The sequence below is a fragment of the Nelumbo lutea genome, chromosome 4 (assembly GCF_056320005.1).
Source record: "Nelumbo lutea isolate HS-2025 chromosome 4, American lotus-T2T, whole genome shotgun sequence".
NCBI lineage: Eukaryota > Viridiplantae > Streptophyta > Magnoliopsida > Proteales > Nelumbonaceae > Nelumbo > Nelumbo lutea.
Genome location: NC_142687.1, coordinates 51866139 through 51881927, shown reverse-complemented (window position 1 = coordinate 51881927; position 15789 = coordinate 51866139). Strand labels below are relative to the sequence as shown.

General features: G+C 46.6%; 29 non-coding genes and 4 pseudogenes across 29 annotated transcripts; all 33 read left to right on the top strand.

Annotated features, from left to right (window-relative positions):
* Positions 1 to 213: 213 nt before the first annotated feature.
* Positions 214 to 332, top strand: LOC148857871 (5S ribosomal RNA; annotated as a pseudogene).
* A 359-nt stretch (positions 333 to 691) lies between these two features.
* LOC148857870 (5S ribosomal RNA) lies at positions 692 to 810 on the top strand. Its single transcript, XR_016097390.1, has one exon. It is a non-coding gene; the product is annotated as a 5S ribosomal RNA (ribosomal RNA).
* A 359-nt stretch (positions 811 to 1169) lies between these two features.
* Positions 1170 to 1285, top strand: LOC148857869 (5S ribosomal RNA). Its single transcript, XR_016097204.1, has one exon. It is a non-coding gene; the product is annotated as a 5S ribosomal RNA (ribosomal RNA).
* Positions 1286 to 1644: 359 nt separating this feature from the next.
* LOC148857868 (5S ribosomal RNA) lies at positions 1645 to 1763 on the top strand. The gene has a single exon (XR_016096830.1). It is a non-coding gene; the product is annotated as a 5S ribosomal RNA (ribosomal RNA).
* A 359-nt stretch (positions 1764 to 2122) lies between these two features.
* LOC148857867 (5S ribosomal RNA) lies at positions 2123 to 2241 on the top strand. Its single transcript, XR_016096903.1, has one exon. It is a non-coding gene; the product is annotated as a 5S ribosomal RNA (ribosomal RNA).
* Positions 2242 to 2600: 359 nt separating this feature from the next.
* Positions 2601 to 2719, top strand: LOC148857866 (5S ribosomal RNA). Its single transcript, XR_016097118.1, has one exon. It is a non-coding gene; the product is annotated as a 5S ribosomal RNA (ribosomal RNA).
* A 359-nt stretch (positions 2720 to 3078) lies between these two features.
* Positions 3079 to 3197, top strand: LOC148857865 (5S ribosomal RNA). The gene has a single exon (XR_016097919.1). It is a non-coding gene; the product is annotated as a 5S ribosomal RNA (ribosomal RNA).
* A 359-nt stretch (positions 3198 to 3556) lies between these two features.
* Positions 3557 to 3675, top strand: LOC148857864 (5S ribosomal RNA). The gene has a single exon (XR_016096288.1). It is a non-coding gene; the product is annotated as a 5S ribosomal RNA (ribosomal RNA).
* A 359-nt stretch (positions 3676 to 4034) lies between these two features.
* Positions 4035 to 4153, top strand: LOC148857863 (5S ribosomal RNA). Its single transcript, XR_016095444.1, has one exon. It is a non-coding gene; the product is annotated as a 5S ribosomal RNA (ribosomal RNA).
* Positions 4154 to 4512: 359 nt separating this feature from the next.
* LOC148857862 (5S ribosomal RNA) lies at positions 4513 to 4630 on the top strand. Its single transcript, XR_016097482.1, has one exon. It is a non-coding gene; the product is annotated as a 5S ribosomal RNA (ribosomal RNA).
* A 359-nt stretch (positions 4631 to 4989) lies between these two features.
* Positions 4990 to 5108, top strand: LOC148857861 (5S ribosomal RNA). The gene has a single exon (XR_016097458.1). It is a non-coding gene; the product is annotated as a 5S ribosomal RNA (ribosomal RNA).
* A 359-nt stretch (positions 5109 to 5467) lies between these two features.
* LOC148857860 (5S ribosomal RNA) lies at positions 5468 to 5583 on the top strand. The gene has a single exon (XR_016097203.1). It is a non-coding gene; the product is annotated as a 5S ribosomal RNA (ribosomal RNA).
* Positions 5584 to 5942: 359 nt separating this feature from the next.
* Positions 5943 to 6061, top strand: LOC148857859 (5S ribosomal RNA). The gene has a single exon (XR_016096986.1). It is a non-coding gene; the product is annotated as a 5S ribosomal RNA (ribosomal RNA).
* A 359-nt stretch (positions 6062 to 6420) lies between these two features.
* On the top strand, positions 6421 to 6539 carry LOC148857858 (5S ribosomal RNA). The gene has a single exon (XR_016097660.1). It is a non-coding gene; the product is annotated as a 5S ribosomal RNA (ribosomal RNA).
* A 359-nt stretch (positions 6540 to 6898) lies between these two features.
* Positions 6899 to 7017, top strand: LOC148857857 (5S ribosomal RNA). The gene has a single exon (XR_016095985.1). It is a non-coding gene; the product is annotated as a 5S ribosomal RNA (ribosomal RNA).
* A 359-nt stretch (positions 7018 to 7376) lies between these two features.
* Positions 7377 to 7495, top strand: LOC148857856 (5S ribosomal RNA). Its single transcript, XR_016097177.1, has one exon. It is a non-coding gene; the product is annotated as a 5S ribosomal RNA (ribosomal RNA).
* Positions 7496 to 7854: 359 nt separating this feature from the next.
* LOC148857855 (5S ribosomal RNA) lies at positions 7855 to 7973 on the top strand (annotated as a pseudogene).
* Positions 7974 to 8332: 359 nt separating this feature from the next.
* On the top strand, positions 8333 to 8451 carry LOC148857854 (5S ribosomal RNA). The gene has a single exon (XR_016097389.1). It is a non-coding gene; the product is annotated as a 5S ribosomal RNA (ribosomal RNA).
* Positions 8452 to 8810: 359 nt separating this feature from the next.
* On the top strand, positions 8811 to 8926 carry LOC148857853 (5S ribosomal RNA). Its single transcript, XR_016097202.1, has one exon. It is a non-coding gene; the product is annotated as a 5S ribosomal RNA (ribosomal RNA).
* A 359-nt stretch (positions 8927 to 9285) lies between these two features.
* On the top strand, positions 9286 to 9404 carry LOC148857852 (5S ribosomal RNA). Its single transcript, XR_016096644.1, has one exon. It is a non-coding gene; the product is annotated as a 5S ribosomal RNA (ribosomal RNA).
* Positions 9405 to 9763: 359 nt separating this feature from the next.
* On the top strand, positions 9764 to 9882 carry LOC148857851 (5S ribosomal RNA). Its single transcript, XR_016097918.1, has one exon. It is a non-coding gene; the product is annotated as a 5S ribosomal RNA (ribosomal RNA).
* Positions 9883 to 10241: 359 nt separating this feature from the next.
* LOC148857850 (5S ribosomal RNA) lies at positions 10242 to 10360 on the top strand. The gene has a single exon (XR_016096287.1). It is a non-coding gene; the product is annotated as a 5S ribosomal RNA (ribosomal RNA).
* Positions 10361 to 10719: 359 nt separating this feature from the next.
* Positions 10720 to 10838, top strand: LOC148857849 (5S ribosomal RNA). The gene has a single exon (XR_016096542.1). It is a non-coding gene; the product is annotated as a 5S ribosomal RNA (ribosomal RNA).
* Positions 10839 to 11197: 359 nt separating this feature from the next.
* On the top strand, positions 11198 to 11315 carry LOC148857848 (5S ribosomal RNA). The gene has a single exon (XR_016097481.1). It is a non-coding gene; the product is annotated as a 5S ribosomal RNA (ribosomal RNA).
* A 359-nt stretch (positions 11316 to 11674) lies between these two features.
* On the top strand, positions 11675 to 11793 carry LOC148857847 (5S ribosomal RNA). The gene has a single exon (XR_016097457.1). It is a non-coding gene; the product is annotated as a 5S ribosomal RNA (ribosomal RNA).
* Positions 11794 to 12152: 359 nt separating this feature from the next.
* LOC148857846 (5S ribosomal RNA) lies at positions 12153 to 12268 on the top strand. The gene has a single exon (XR_016097200.1). It is a non-coding gene; the product is annotated as a 5S ribosomal RNA (ribosomal RNA).
* A 359-nt stretch (positions 12269 to 12627) lies between these two features.
* Positions 12628 to 12746, top strand: LOC148857845 (5S ribosomal RNA). The gene has a single exon (XR_016096985.1). It is a non-coding gene; the product is annotated as a 5S ribosomal RNA (ribosomal RNA).
* A 359-nt stretch (positions 12747 to 13105) lies between these two features.
* On the top strand, positions 13106 to 13224 carry LOC148857844 (5S ribosomal RNA). Its single transcript, XR_016096139.1, has one exon. It is a non-coding gene; the product is annotated as a 5S ribosomal RNA (ribosomal RNA).
* A 359-nt stretch (positions 13225 to 13583) lies between these two features.
* Positions 13584 to 13702, top strand: LOC148857843 (5S ribosomal RNA). The gene has a single exon (XR_016096864.1). It is a non-coding gene; the product is annotated as a 5S ribosomal RNA (ribosomal RNA).
* Positions 13703 to 14061: 359 nt separating this feature from the next.
* Positions 14062 to 14180, top strand: LOC148857842 (5S ribosomal RNA). The gene has a single exon (XR_016097174.1). It is a non-coding gene; the product is annotated as a 5S ribosomal RNA (ribosomal RNA).
* Positions 14181 to 14539: 359 nt separating this feature from the next.
* LOC148857841 (5S ribosomal RNA) lies at positions 14540 to 14658 on the top strand (annotated as a pseudogene).
* A 359-nt stretch (positions 14659 to 15017) lies between these two features.
* Positions 15018 to 15136, top strand: LOC148857840 (5S ribosomal RNA). Its single transcript, XR_016096148.1, has one exon. It is a non-coding gene; the product is annotated as a 5S ribosomal RNA (ribosomal RNA).
* Positions 15137 to 15495: 359 nt separating this feature from the next.
* Positions 15496 to 15614, top strand: LOC148857839 (5S ribosomal RNA; annotated as a pseudogene).
* Positions 15615 to 15789: the final 175 nt, after the last annotated feature.

Sequence of the window (15789 nt, the reverse complement as noted above, 5' to 3'; positions counted from 1 at the left end):
TTGGCATTCGTCGTGCATTGTGGGCCCCGTGATATTACAGCATTTATCCGGGGATGCGGCAGATCTAGAAAGGAATAACTCCGCTCACCTGGGAGTTTGTGCATGGTTACCAAGGGAGGAAAGTTGCATACACCGTTTTTTCAAATCTGAAGGAATTAATGAAGGGGAGCAAGACAGGGAGTGCATAAAGATTTTAGCGAACAAGATGCAAACGGGTGCGATCATACCCGCACTAATGCACCGGATACAATCAGTACTCCGAAGTTAAGCGTGCTTGGGCGACAGTAGTACTAGGATGGGTAACCTCCTCGGAAGTCCTCGTGTTGCACCCCAATTTTATTAATATTTTATTTTTGATATACTATTTGCAAATTCCATATGTCGTTTCGGCGAGACAACTGGAAACAACGTGCCGGATACTCGGACCATTTGCGGCACGACCGTCATTACTGAATGGGAACGGTGCAAAACTGGGCTTTTGGCATTCGTCGTGCATTGTGGGCCCCGCGATATAACTACATTTATCCGGGGATGCGGCAGATCTTGAAAGGAATAACTCCGCTCACCTGGGAGCTCGTGCACGGTTACCAAGGGAGGAAAGTTGCATACACCGTTTTTTCAAGTCTGAAAGAATTAATGGAGGGGAGCAAGATAGTGAGTGCATAAAGATTAAAGCGAACAAGAAGAAAACCGGTGCGATCATACCAGCACTAATGCACCGGATCCCATCAGAACTCCGAAGTTAAGCGTGCTTGGGCGAGAGTAGTACTAGGACGGGTGACCTCCTGGGAAGTCCTCGTGTTGCAACCCAATTTTATTAATATTTTATTTTTGATATACTATTTGCAAATTCCATATGTCGTTTCGGCGAGACAACTGGAAACAACGTGCCGGATACTCGGACCATTTGCGGCACGACCGTCATTACTGATTGGGAACGGTGCAAAACCGGTCTTTTGGCATTCGTCGTGCATTGTGGGCCCCGCGATATTACTACATTTATCCGGGGCAGCGACAGATCTAGAAAGGACTAACTCCGCTCACCTGGGAGCTTGTGCACGGTTACCAAGGGAGGAAAGTTGCATACACCGTTTTTTCAAGTCTAAAAGAATTAATGGAGGGGAGCAAGATAGTGAGTGCATAAAGATTAAAGCGAACAAGAAGCAAACGGGTGCGATCATACCAGCACTAATGCACCGGATCCCATCAGAACTCCGAAGTTAAGCGTGCTTGGGCGAGAGTAGTACTAGGATGGGTGACCTGGGAAGTCCTCGTGTTGCACCCCAATTTTATAAATATTTTATTTTTGATATACTATTTGCAAATTCCATATGTCGTTTCGGCGAGACAACAGGAAACAACGTGCCGGATACTCGGACCATTTGGGGAACGACCGTCATCACTGAATGGGAACGTTGCTTAACCGGGCGTTTGGCATTCGTCGTGCATTGTGGGCCCCTTGATATTACAACATTTATCCGGGGCTGCGGCAGATCTACAAAGGAATAACTCCGCTCACCTGGGAGCTTGTGCACGGTTACCAAGGGAGGAAAGTTGCATACACCGTTTTTTCAAATCTAAAAGGATTAATAGAGGGGAGCAAGACAGTGAGTGCATAAAGATTTCTGCGAACAAGATGCAAACGGGTGCGATCATACCAGCACTAATGCACCGGATCCCATCAGAACTCCGAAGTTAAGTGTGCTTGGGCGAGAGTAGTACTAGGATGGGTGACCTCCTTGGAAGTCCTCGTGTTGCACCTCCATTTTATTAATATTTTATTTCTGATAAATTATTTGCAAATTCCATATGTTGTTTCGGCGAGACAACTGGAAACAAAGCGCCGGATACTCGGACCATTTGCGGCACGACCGTCATTACTGAATGGGAACGGTGTAAAACCGGGCTTTAGGCATTCGTCGTGCATTGTGGGCCCCGCGATTTTACTACATTTATTCGGGGCATGGACAGATCTAGAAAGGAATAACTCCGCTCACCTTGGTGCTTGTGCACGGTTACCAAGGGAGGAAAGTTGCATACACCGTTTTTTCAAGTCTGAAGGAATTAATGGAGGGGAGCAAGATAGTGAGTGCATAAAGATTTAAACGAACAAGAAGCAAACGGGTGCGATCGTACCAGCACTAATGCACCGGATCCCATCAGAACTCCGAAGTTAAGCATGCTTGGGCGAGAGTAGTACTAGGATGGGTGACCTCCTGGGAAGTCCTCGTGTTGCACCCCAATTTTATTAATATTTTATTTTTGATATACTATTTGCAAATTCCATATGTCGTTTCGGCGAGACAACAGGAAACAACGTGCCGGATACTCGGACCATTTGCGGAACGACCGTCATTACTGAATGGGAACGGTGCAAAACCGGGCTTTTGGCATTCGTCGTGCATTGTGGGCCCCGCGATATTACAACATTTATCCGGGGATGCGGCAGATCTTCTAAGGAATAACTCCGCTCAACTGGGAGCTTGTGCACGGTTACCAAGGGAGGAAATTTGATTACACCGTTTTTTCAAATCTGAAAGGATTAATGGAGGGGAGCAAGACAGTGAGTGCATAAAGATTTCTGCGAACAAGATGCAAACGGGTGCGATCATACCAGCACTAATGCACCGGATCCCATCAGAACTCCGAAGTTAAGCGTGCTTGGGCGAGAGTAGTACTAGGATGGGTGACCTCCAGGGAAGTAATCGTGTTGCACCCCAATTTTATTAATATTTTATTTTTGATATACTATTTGCAAATTCCATATGTCGTTTCGGCGAGACAACTGGAAACAACGTGCCGGATACTCGGACCATTTGCGGCACTACCGTCATTACTGAATGGGAACGGTGCAAAACTGGGCTTTTGGCATTCGTCGTGCATTGTGGGCCCCGTGATATTACTACATTTATCCGAGGATGCGGCAGATCTAGAAAGGAATAACTCCGCTCACCTGTGAGCTTGTGCACGGTTACCAAGGGAGGAAAGTTGCATACACCGTTTTTTCAAGTCTGAAAGAATTAATGGAGGGGAGCAAGATAGTGAGTGCATAAAGATTAAAGCGAACAAGAAGCAAACGGGTGCGATCATACCAGCACTAATGCACCGGATCGCATCAGGACTCCGAAGTTAAGCGTGCTTGGGCGAGAGTAGTAATAGGATGGGTGACCTCCCGGGAAGTCCTCGTGTTGCACCCCAATTTTATTAATATTTTATTTTTGATATATTATTTGCAAATTCCATATGTCGTTTCGGCGAGACAACTGGAAACAACGTGCCGGATACTCGGACCATTTGCGGCACGAACGTCATTACTGACTGGGAACGGTGCAAAACCGGGCGTTTGGCATTCGTCGTGCATTGTGGGCCCCATGATATTACAACATTTATCCGGGGATGCGGCAGATCTACAAAGGAATAACTCCGCTCACCTGGGAGCTTGTGCACGGTTACCAAGGGAGGAAAGTTGCATACACCGTTTTTTCAAATCTGAAAGGATTAATGGAGGGGAGCAAGACAGTGAGTTCATAAAGATTTCTGCGAACAAGATGCAAACGGGTGCGATCATACCAGCACAAATGCACCGGATCCCATCAGAACTCCGAAGTTAAGTGTGCTTGGGCGAGAGTAGTACTAGGATGGGTGACCTCCTTGGAAGTCCTCGTGTTGCACCTCAATTTTATTAATATTTTATTTCTGATATATTATTTGCAAATTCCATATGTCGTTTCGGCGAGACAACTGGAAACAAAGCGCCGGATACTCGGACCATTTGCGGCACGACCGTCATTACTGAATGGGAACGGTGCAAAACCGGGCTTTAGGCATTCGTCGTGCATTGTGGGCCCCGCGATTTTACTACATTTATCCGGGGCAGCGAGAGATCTAGAAAGGAATAACTCCGCTCACCTTGGAGCTTGTGCACGGTTACCAAGGGAGGAAAGTTGCATACACCGTTTTTTCAAGTCTGAAGGAATTAATGGAGGGGAGCAAGATAGTGAGTGCATAAAGATTAAAACGAACAAGAAGCAAACGGGTGCGATCATACCAGCACTAATGCACCGGATCCCATCAGAACTCCGAAGTTAAGCGTGCTTGGGCGAGAGTAGTACTAGGATGGGTGACCTCCTGGGAAGTCCTCGTGTTGCACCCCAATTTTATTAATATTTTATTTTTGATATACTATTTGCAAATTCCATATGTCGTTTCGGCGAGACAAAAGGAAACAACGTGCCGGATACATGGACCATTTGCGGAACGACCGTCATTACTGAATGGGAACGGTGCAAAACCGGGCTTTTGGCATTCGTCGTGCATTGTGGGCCCCGCGATATTACAACATTTATCCGGGGATGCGGCAGATCTTCTAAGCAATAACTCCGCTCACCTGGGAGCTTGTGCACGGTTACCAAGGGAGGAAATTTGCATACACCGTTTTTTCAAATCTGAAAGGATTAATGGAGGGGAGCAAGACAGTGAGTGCATAAAGATTTCTGCGAACAAGAGGCAAACGGGTGCGATCATACCGCACTAATGCACCGGATCCCATCAGAACTCCGAAGTTAAGCGTGCTTGGGCGAGAGTAGTATTAGGATGGGTGACCTCCTGGGAAGTCCTCGTGTTGCACCCCAATTTTATTAATATTTTATTTTTGATATACTATTTGGAAATTCCATCTGTCGTTTCAGCGAGACAACTGGAAACAACGTGTCGGATAATCGGACCATTTGCGGCACGACCGTCACTACTGAATGGGAACGGTGCAAAACTGGGCTTTTGGCATTCGTCGTGCATTGTTGGACCCGTGATATTACTACATTTATCCGAGGATGCGGCAGATCTAGAAAAGAATAACTCCGCTCACCTGGGAGCTTGTGCACGGTTACCAAGGGAGGAAAGTTGCATACACCGTTTTTTCAAGTCTGAAAGAATTAATGGAGGGGAGCAAGATAGTGAGTGCATAAAGATTAAAGCGAACAAGAAGAAAACCGGTGCGATCATACCAGCACTAATGCACCGGATCCCATCAGAACTCCGAAGTTAAGCGTGCTTCGGCGAGAGTAGTACTAGGATGGGTGACCTCCTGGGAAGTCCTCGTGTTGCACCCCAATTTTATTAATATTTTATTTTTAATATACTATTTGCAAATTCCATATGTCGTTTCGGCGAGACAACTGGAAACAACGTGCCGGATACTCGGACCATTTGCGGCACGACCGTCATTACTGAATGGGAACGGTGCAAAACCGGTCTTTTGGCATTCGTCGTGCATTGTGGGCCCCGCGATATTACTACATTTATCCGGGGCAGCGACAGATCTAGAAAGGACTAACTCCGCTCACCTGGGAGCTTGTGCACGGTTACCAAGGGAGGAAAGTTGCATACACCGTTTTTTCAAGTCTAAAAGAATTAATGGAGGGGAGCAAGATAGTGAGTGCATAAAGATTAAAGCGAACAAGAAGCAAACGGGTGCGATCATACCAGCACTAATGCACCGGATCCCATCAGAACTCCGAAGTTAAGCGTGCTTGGGCGAGAGTAGTACTAGGATGGGTGACCTGGGAAGTCCTCGTGTTGCACCCCAATTTTATAAATATTTTATTTTTGATATACTATTTGCAAATTCCATATGTCGTTTCGGCGAGACAACAGGAAACAACGTGCCGGATACTCGGACCATTTGGGGAACGACCGTCATCACTGAATGGGAACGTTGCAAAACCGGGCGTTTGGCATTCGTCGTGCATTGTGGGCCCCTTGATATTACAACATTTATCCGGGGATGCGGCAGATCTACAAAGGAATAACTCCGCTCACCTGGGAGCTTGTGCACGGTTACCAAGGGAGGAAAGTTGCATACACCGTTTTTTCAAATCTAAAAGGATTAATAGAGGGGAGCAAGACAGTGAGTGCATAAAGATTTCTGCGAACAAGATGCAAACGGGTGCGATCATACCAGCACTAATGCACCGGATCCCATCAGAACTCCGAAGTTAAGTGTGCTTGGGCGAGAGTAGTACTAGGATGGGTGACCTCCTTGGAAGTCCCCGTGTTGCACCTCAATTTTATTAATATTTTATTTCTGATAAATTATTTGCAAATTCCATATGTTGTTTCGGCGAGACAACTGGAAACAAAGCGCCGGATACTCGGACCATTTGCGGCACGACCGTCATTACTGAATGGGAACGGTGCAAAACCGGGCTTTAGGCATTCGTCGTGCATTGTGGGCCCCGCGATTTTACTACATTTATCCGGGGCATGGACAGATCTAGAAAGGAATAACTCCGCTCACCTTGGTGCTTGTGCACGGTTACCAAGGGAGGAAAGTTGCATACACCGTTTTTTCAAGTCTGAAGGAATTAATGGAGGGGAGCAAGATAGTGAGTGCATAAAGATTTAAACGAACAAGAAGCAAACGGGTGCGATCGTACCAGCACTAATGCACCAGATCCCATCAGAACTCCGAAGTTAAGCATGCTTGGGCGAGAGTAGTACTAGGATGGGTGACCTCCTGGGAAGTCCTCGTGTTGCACCCCAATTTTATTCATATTTTATTTTTGATATACTATTTGCAAATTCCATATGTCGTTTCGGCGAGACAACAGGAAACAACGTGCCGGATACTCGGACCATTTGCGGAACGAACGTCATTACTGAATGGGAACGGTGCAAAACCGGGCTTTTGGCATTCGTCGTGCATTGTGGGCCCCGCGATATTACAACATTTATCCGGGGATGTGGCAGATCTTCTAAGGAATAACTCCGCTCACCTGGGAGCTTGTGCACGGTTACCAAGGGAGGAAATTTGATTACACCATTTTTTCAAATCTGAAAGGATTAATGGAGGGGAGCAAGACAGTGAGTGCATAAAGATTTCTGCGAACAAGATGCAAACGGGTGCGATCATACCAGCACTAATGCACCGGATCCCATCAGAACTCCGAAGTTAAGCGTGCTTGGGCGAGAGTAGTACTAGGATGGGTGACCTCCTGGGAAGTCATCGTGTTGCACCCCAATTTTATTAATATTTTATTTTTGATATACTATTTGCAAATTCCATATGTCGTTTCGGCGAGACAACTGGAAACAACGTGCCGGATACTCGGACCATTTGCGGCACGACCGTCATTACTGAATGGGAACGGTGCAAAACTGGGCTTTTGGCATTCGTCGTGCATTGTGGGCCCCGTGATATTACTACATTTATCCGAGGATGCGGCAGATCTAGAAAGGAATAACTCCGCTCACCTGGGAGCTTGTGCACGGTTACCAAGGGAGGAAAGTTGCATACACCGTTTTTTCAAGTCTGAAAGAATTAATGGAGGGGAGCAAGATAGTGAGTGCATAAAGATTAAAGCGAACAAGAAGCAAACGGGTGCGATCATACCAGCACTAATGCACCGGATCCCATCAGGACTCCGAAGTTAAGCGTGCTTGGGCGAGAGTAGTAATAGGATGGGTGACCTCCCGGGAAGTCCTCGTGTTGCACCCCAATTTTATTAATATTTTATTTTTGATATATTATTTGCAAATTCCATATGTCGTTTCGGCGAGACAACTGGAAACAACGAGCTGGATACTCGGACCATTTGCGGCACGACCGTCATTAACGAATGGGAACGGTGCAAAACCTGGCTTTTGGCATTCGTCCTGCATTGTGGGCCCCGCGATATTACTGCATTTATCCGGGGATGCGGCAGATCTAGAAAGGAATAACTCCTCTCACATGGGAGTTTGTGCATGGTTACCAAGGGAGGAAAGTTGCATACACCGTTTTTTCAAATCTGAAGGAATTAATGAAGGGGAGCAAGACAGGGAGTGCATAAAGATTTCAGCGAACAAGATGCAAACGGGTGCGATCATACCCGCACTAATGCACCGGATACAATCAGTACTCCGAAGTTAAGCGTGCTTGGGCGACAGTAGTACTAGGATGGGTAACCTCCTCGGAAGTCCTCGTGTTGCACCCCAATTTTATTAATATTTTATTTTTGATATACTATTTGCAAATTCCATATGTCGTTTCGGCGAGACAACTGGAAACAACGTGCCGGATACTCGGACCATTTGCGGCACGACCGTCATTACTGAATGGGAACGGTGCAAAACTGGGCTTTTGGCATTCGTCGTGCATTGTGGGCCCCGCGATATAACTACATTTATCCGGGGATGCGGCAGATCTTGAAAGGAATAACTCCGCTCACCTGGGAGCTCGTGCACGGTTACCAAGGGAGGAAAGTTGCATACACCGTTTTTTCAAGTCTGAAAGAATTAATGGAGGGGAGCAAGATAGTGAGTGCATAAAGATTAAAGCGAACAAGAAGAAAACCGGTGCGATCATACCAGCACTAATGCACCGGATCCCATCAGAACTCCGAAGTTAAGCGTGCTTGGGCGAGAGTAGTACTAGGACGGGTGACCTCCTGGGAAGTCCTCGTGTTGCAACCCAATTTTATTAATATTTTATTTTTGATATACTATTTGCAAATTCCATATGTCGTTTCGGCGAGACAACTGGAAACAACGTGCCGGATACTCGGACCATTTGCGGCACGACCGTCATTACTGAATGGGAACGGTGCAAAACCGGTCTTTTGGCATTCGTCGTGCATTGTGGGCCCCGCGATATTACTACATTTATCCGGGGCAGCGACAGATCTAGAAAGGACTAACTCCGCTCACCTGGGAGCTTGTGCACGGTTACCAAGGGAGGAAAGTTGCATACACCGTTTTTTCAAGTCTAAAAGAATTAATGGAGGGGAGCAAGATAGTGAGTGCATAAAGATTAAAGCGAACAAGAAGCAAACGGGTGCGATCATACCAGCACTAATGCACCGGATCCCATCAGAACTCCGAAGTTAAGCGTGCTTGGGCGAGAGTAGTACTAGGATGGGTGACCTGGGAAGTCCTCGTGTTGCACCCCAATTTTATAAATATTTTATTTTTGATATACTATTTGCAAATTCCATATGTCGTTTCGGCGAGACAACAGGAAACAACGTGCCGGATACTCGGACCATTTGCGGAACGACCGTCATTACTGAATGGGAACGGTGCAAAACCGGGCTTTTGGCATTCGTCGTGCATTGTGGGCCCCGCGATATTACAACATTTATCCGGGGATGCGGCAGATCTTCTAAGGAATAACTCCGCTCAACTGGGAGCTTGTGCACGGTTACCAAGGGAGGAAATTTGATTACACCGTTTTTTCAAATCTGAAAGGATTAATGGAGGGGAGCAAGACAGTGAGTGCATAAAGATTTCTGCGAACAAGATGCAAACGGGTGCGATCATACCAGCACTAATGCACCGGATCCCATCAGAACTCCGAAGTTAAGCGTGCTTGGGCGAGAGTAGTACTAGGATGGGTGACCTCCTGGGAAGTAATCGTGTTGCACCCCAATTTTATTAATATTTTATTTTTGATATACTATTTGCAAATTCCATATGTCGTTTCGGCGAGACAACTGGAAACAACGTGCCGGATACTCGGACCATTTGCGGCACGACCGTCATTACTGAATGGGAACGGTGCAAAACTGGGCTTTTGGCATTCGTCGTGCATTGTGGGCCCCGTGATATTACTACATTTATCCGAGGATGCGGCAGATCTAGAAAGGAATAACTCCGCTCACCTGTGAGCTTGTGCACGGTTACCAAGGGAGGAAAGTTGCATACACCGTTTTTTCAAGTCTGAAAGAATTAATGGAGGGGAGCAAGATAGTGAGTGCATAAAGATTAAAGCGAACAAGAAGCAAACGGGTGCGATCATACCAGCACTAATGCACCGGATCGCATCAGGACTCCGAAGTTAAGCGTGCTTGGGCGAGAGTAGTAATAGGATGGGTGACCTCCCGGGAAGTCCTCGTGTTGCACCCCAATTTTATTAATATTTTATTTTTGATATATTATTTGCAAATTCCATATGTCGTTTCGGCGAGACAACTGGAAACAACGTGCCGGATACTCGGACCATTTGCGGCACGATCGTCATTACTGAATGGGAACGGTGCAAAACCGGGCGTTTGGCATTCGTCGTGCATTGTGGGCCCCATGATATTACAACATTTATCCGGGGATGCGGCAGATCTACAAAGGAATAACTCCGCTCACCTGGGAGCTTGTGCACGGTTACCAAGGGAGGAAAGTTGCATACACCGTTTTTTCAAATCTGAAAGGATTAATGGAGGGGAGCAAGACAGTGAGTTCATAAAGATTTCTGCGAACAAGATGCAAACGGGTGCGATCATACCAGCACAAATGCACCGGATCCCATCAGAACTCCGAAGTTAAGTGTGCTTGGGCGAGAGTAGTACTAGGATGGGTGACCTCCTTGGAAGTCCTCGTGTTGCACCTCAATTTTATTAATATTTTATTTCTGATATATTATTTGCAAATTCCATATGTCGTTTCGGCGAGACAACTGGAAACAAAGCGCTGGATACTCGGACCATTTGCGGCACGACCGTCATTACTGAATGGGAACGGTGCAAAACCGGGCTTTAGGCATTCGTCGTGCATTGTGGGCCCCGCGATTTTACTACATTTATCCGGGGCAGCGACAGATCTAGAAAGGAATAACTCCGCTCACCTTGGAGCTTGTGCACGGTTACCAAGGGAGGAAAGTTGCATACACCGTTTTTTCAAGTCTGAAGGAATTAATGGAGGGGAGCAAGATAGTGAGTGCATAAAGATTAAAACGAACAAGAAGCAAACGGGTGCGATCATACCAGCACTAATGCACCGGATCCCATCAGAACTCCGAAGTTAAGCATGCTTGGGCGAGAGTAGTACTAGGATGGGTGACCTCCTGGGAAGTCCTTGTGTTGCACCCCAATTTTATTAATATTTTATTTTTGATATACTATTTGCAAATTCCATATGTCGTTTCGGCGAGACAAAAGGAAACAACGTGCCGGATACATGGACCATTTGCGGAACGACCGTCATTACTGAATGGGAACGGTGCAAAACCGGGCTTTTGGCATTCGTCGTGCATTGTGGGCCCCGCGATATTACAACATTTATCCGGGGATGCGGCAGATCTTCTAAGCAATAACTCCGCTCACCTGGGAGCTTGTGCACGGTTACCAAGGGAGGAAATTTGCATACACCGTTTTTTCAAATCTGAAAGGATTAATGGAGGGGAGCAAGACAGTGAGTGCATAAAGATTTCTGCGAACAAGAGGCAAACGGGTGCGATCATACCGCACTAATGCACCGGATCCCATCAGAACTCCGAAGTTAAGCGTGCTTGGGCGAGAGTAGTATTAGGATGGGTGACCTCCTGGGAAGTCCTCGTGTTGCACCCCAATTTTATTAATATTTTATTTTTGATATACTATTTGGAAATTCCATCTGTCGTTTCAGCGAGACAACTGGAAACAACGTGTCGGATAATCGGACCATTTGCGGCACGACCGTCACTACTGAATGGGAACGGTGCAAAACTGGGCTTTTGGCATTCGTCGTGCATTGTTGGACCCGTGATATTACTACATTTATCCGAGGATGCGGCAGATCTAGAAAGGAATAACTCCGCTCACCTGGGAGCTTGTGCACGGTTACCAAGGGAGGAAAGTTGCATACACCGTTTTTTCAAGTCTGAAAGAATTAATGGAGGGGAGCAAGATAGTGAGTGCATAAAGATTAAAGCGAACAAGAAGAAAACCGGTGCGATCATACCAGCACTAATGCACCGGATCCCATCAGAACTCCGAAGTTAAGCGTGCTTCGGCGAGAGTAGTACTAGGATGGGTGACCTCCTGGGAAGTCCTCGTGTTGCACCCCAATTTTATTAATATTTTATTTTTGATATACTATTTGCAAATTCCATATGTCGTTTCGGCGAGACAACTGGATACAACGTGCCGGATACTCGGACCATTTGCGGCACGACCGTCATTACTGAATGGGAACGGTGCAAAACCGGTCTTTTGGCATTCGTCGTGCATTGTGGGCCCCGCGATATTACTACATTTATCCGGGGCAGCGACAGATCTAGAAAGGACTAACTCCGCTCACCTGGGAGCTTGTGCACGGTTACCAAGGGAGGAAAGTTGCATACACCGTTTTTTCAAGTCTAAAAGAATTAATGGAGGGGAGCAAGATAGTGAGTGCATAAAGATTAAAGCGAACAAGAAGCAAACGGGTGCGATCATACCAGCACTAATGCACCGGATCCCATCAGAACTCCGAAGTTAAGCGTGCTTGGGCGAGAGTAGTACTAGGATGGGTGACCTGGGAAGTCCTCGTGTTGCACCCCAATTTTATAAATATTTTATTTTTGATATACTATTTGCAAATTCCATATGTCGTTTCGGCGAGACAACAGGAAACAACGTGCCGGATACTCGGACCATTTGGGGAACGACCGTCATCACTGAATGGGAACGTTGCAAAACCGGGCGTTTGGCATTCGTCGTGCATTGTGGGCCCCTTGATATTACAACATTTATCCGGGGATGCGGCAGATCTACAAAGGAATAACTCCGCTCACCTGGGAGCTTGTGCACGGTTACCAAGGGAGGAAAGTTGCATACACCGTTTTTTCAAATCTAAAAGGATTAATAGAGGGGAGCAAGACAGTGAGTGCATAAAGATTTCTGCGAACAAGATGCAAACGGGTGCGATCATACCAGCACTAATGCACCGGATCCCATCAGAACTCCGAAGTTAAGTGTGCTTGGGCGAGAGTAGTACTAGGATGGGTGACCTCCTTGGAAGTCCCCGTGTTGCACCTCAATTTTATTAATATTTTATTTCTGATAAATTATTTGCAAATTCCATATGTTGTTTCGGCGAGACAACTGGAAACAAAGCGCCGGATACTCGGACCATTTGCGGCACGACCGTCATTACTGAATGGGAACGGTGCAAAACCGGGCTTTAGGCATTCGTCGTGCATTGTGGGCCCCGCGATTTTACTACATTTATCCGGGGCATGGACAGATCTAGAAAGGAATAACTCCGCTCACCTTGGTGCTTGTGCACGGTTACCAAGGGAGGAAAGTTGCATACACCGTTTTTTCAAGTCTGAAGGAATTAATGGAGGGGAGCAAGATAGTGAGTGCATAAAGATTTAAACGAACAAGAAGCAAACGGGTGCGATCGTACCAGCACTAATGCACCGGATCCCATCAGAACTCCGAAGTTAAGCGTGCTTGGGCGAGAGTAGTACTAGGATGGGTGACCTCCTGGGAAGTCCTCGTGTTGCACCCCAATTTTATTCATATTTTATTTTTGATATACTATTTGCAAATTCCATATGTCGTTTCGGCGAGACAACAGGAAACAACGTGCCGGATTCTCGGACCATTTGCGGAACGAACGTCATTACTGAATGGGAACGGTGCAAAACCGGGCTTTTGGCATTCGTCGTGCATTGTGGGCCCCGCGATATTACAACATTTATCCGGGGATGTGGCAGATCTTCTAAGGAATAACTCCGCTCACCTGGGAGCTTGTGCACGGTTACCAAGGGAGGAAATTTGATTACACCGTTTTTTCAAATCTGAAAGGATTAATGGAGGGGAGCAAGACAGTGAGTGCATAAAGATTTCTGCGAACAAGATGCAAACGGGTGCGATCATACCAGCACTAATGCACCGGATCGCATCAGAACTCCGAAGTTAAGCGTGCTTGGGCGAGAGTAGTACTAGGATGGGTGACCTCCTGGGAAGTCATCGTGTTGCACCCCAATTTTATTAATATTTTATTTTTGATATACTATTTGCAAATTCCATATGTCGTTTCGGCGAGACAACTGGAAACAACGTGCCGGATACTCGGACCATTTGCGGCACGACCGTCATTACTGAATGGGAACGGTGCAAAACTGGGCTTTTGGCATTCGTCGTGCATTGTGGGCCCCGTGATATTACTACATTTATCCGAGGATGCGGCAGATCTAGAAAGGAATAACTCCGCTCACCTGGGAGCTTGTGCACGGTTACCAAGGGAGGAAAGTTGCATACACCGTTTTTTCAAGTCTGAAAGAATTAATGGAGGGGAGCAAGATAGTGAGTGCATAAAGATTAAAGCGAACAAGAAGCAAACGGGTGCGATCATACCAGCACTAATGCACCGGATCCCATCAGGACTCCGAAGTTAAGCGTGCTTGGGCGAGAGTAGTAATAGGATGGGTGACCTCCCGGGAAGTCCTCGTGTTGCACCCCAATTTTATTAATATTTTATTTTTGATATATTATTTGCAAATTCCATATGTCGTTTCGGCGAGACAACTGGAAACAACGAGCTGGATACTCGGACCATTTGCGGCACGACCGTCATTAACGAATGGGAACGGTGCAAAACCTGGCTTTTGGCATTCGTCCTGCATTGTGGGCCCCGCGATATTACTGCATTTATCCGGGGATGCGGCAGATCTAGAAAGGAATAACTCCTCTCACATGAGAGTTTGTGCATGGTTACCAAGGGAGGAAAGTTGCATACACCGTTTTTTCAAATCTGAAGGAATTAATGAAGGGGAGCAAGACAGGGAGTGCATAAAGATTTCAGCGAACAAGATGCAAACGGGTGCGATCATACCAGCACTAATGCACCAGATACAATCAGTACTCCGAAGTTAAGCGTGCTTGGGCGCCAGTAGTACTAGGATGGGTAACCTCCTGGGAAGTCCTCGTGTTGCACCCCAATTTTATTAATATTTTATTTTTGATATACTATTTGCAAATTCCATATGTCGTTTCGGCGAGACAACTGGAAACAACGTGCCGGATACTCGGACCATTTGCGGCACGACCGTCATTACTGAATGGGAACGGTGCAAAACTGGGCTTTTGGCATTCGTAGTGCATTGTGGGCCCCGCGATATTACTACATTTATCCGGGGATGCGGCAGATCTACAAAGGAATAACTCCGCTCACCTGGGAGCTTGTGCACGGTTACCAAGGGAGGAAAGTTGCATACACCGTTTTTTCAAGTCTGAAAGAATCAATGGAGGGGAGCAAGATAGTGAGTGCATAAAGATTAAAGCGAACAAGGAGCAAACGGGTGCGATCATACCAGGACTAATGCACCGGATCCCATCAGAACTCCGAAGTTAAGCGTGCTTGGGCGAGAGTAGTACTTGGATGGGTGACCTCCTGGGAAGTCCTCGTGTTGCACCCCAATTTTATTAATATTTTATTTTTAATATACTATTTGCAAATTCCATATGTCGTTTCGGTGAGACAACTGGAAACAACGTGCCGGATACTCGGACCATTTGCGGCACGACCGTCATTACTGAATGGGAACGGTGCAAAACCGGTCTTTTGGCATTCGTCCTGCATTGTGGGCCCCGCGATATTACTGCATTTATCCGGGGATGCTGCAGATCTAGAAAGGAATAACTCCGCTCACCTGGGAGTTTGTGCATGGTTACCAAGGGAGGAAAGTTGCATACACCGTTTTTTCAAATCTGAAGGAATTAATGAAGGGGAGGAAGACAGGGAGTGCATAAAGATTTCAGCGAACAAGATGCAAACGGGTGCGATCATACCCGCACTAATGCACCGGATACAATCAGTACTCCGAAGTTAAGCGTGCTTGGGCGACAGTAGTACTAGGATGGGTAACCTCCTGGGAAGTCCTCGTGTTGCACCCCAATTTTATTAATATTTTATTTTTGATATACTATTTGCAAATTCCATATGTCGTTTCGGCGAGACAACTGGAAACAACGTGCCGGATACTCGGACCATTTGCGGCACGACCGTCATTACTGAATGGGAACGGTGCAAAACCGGTCTTTTGGCATTCGTCGTGCATTGTGGGCCCCG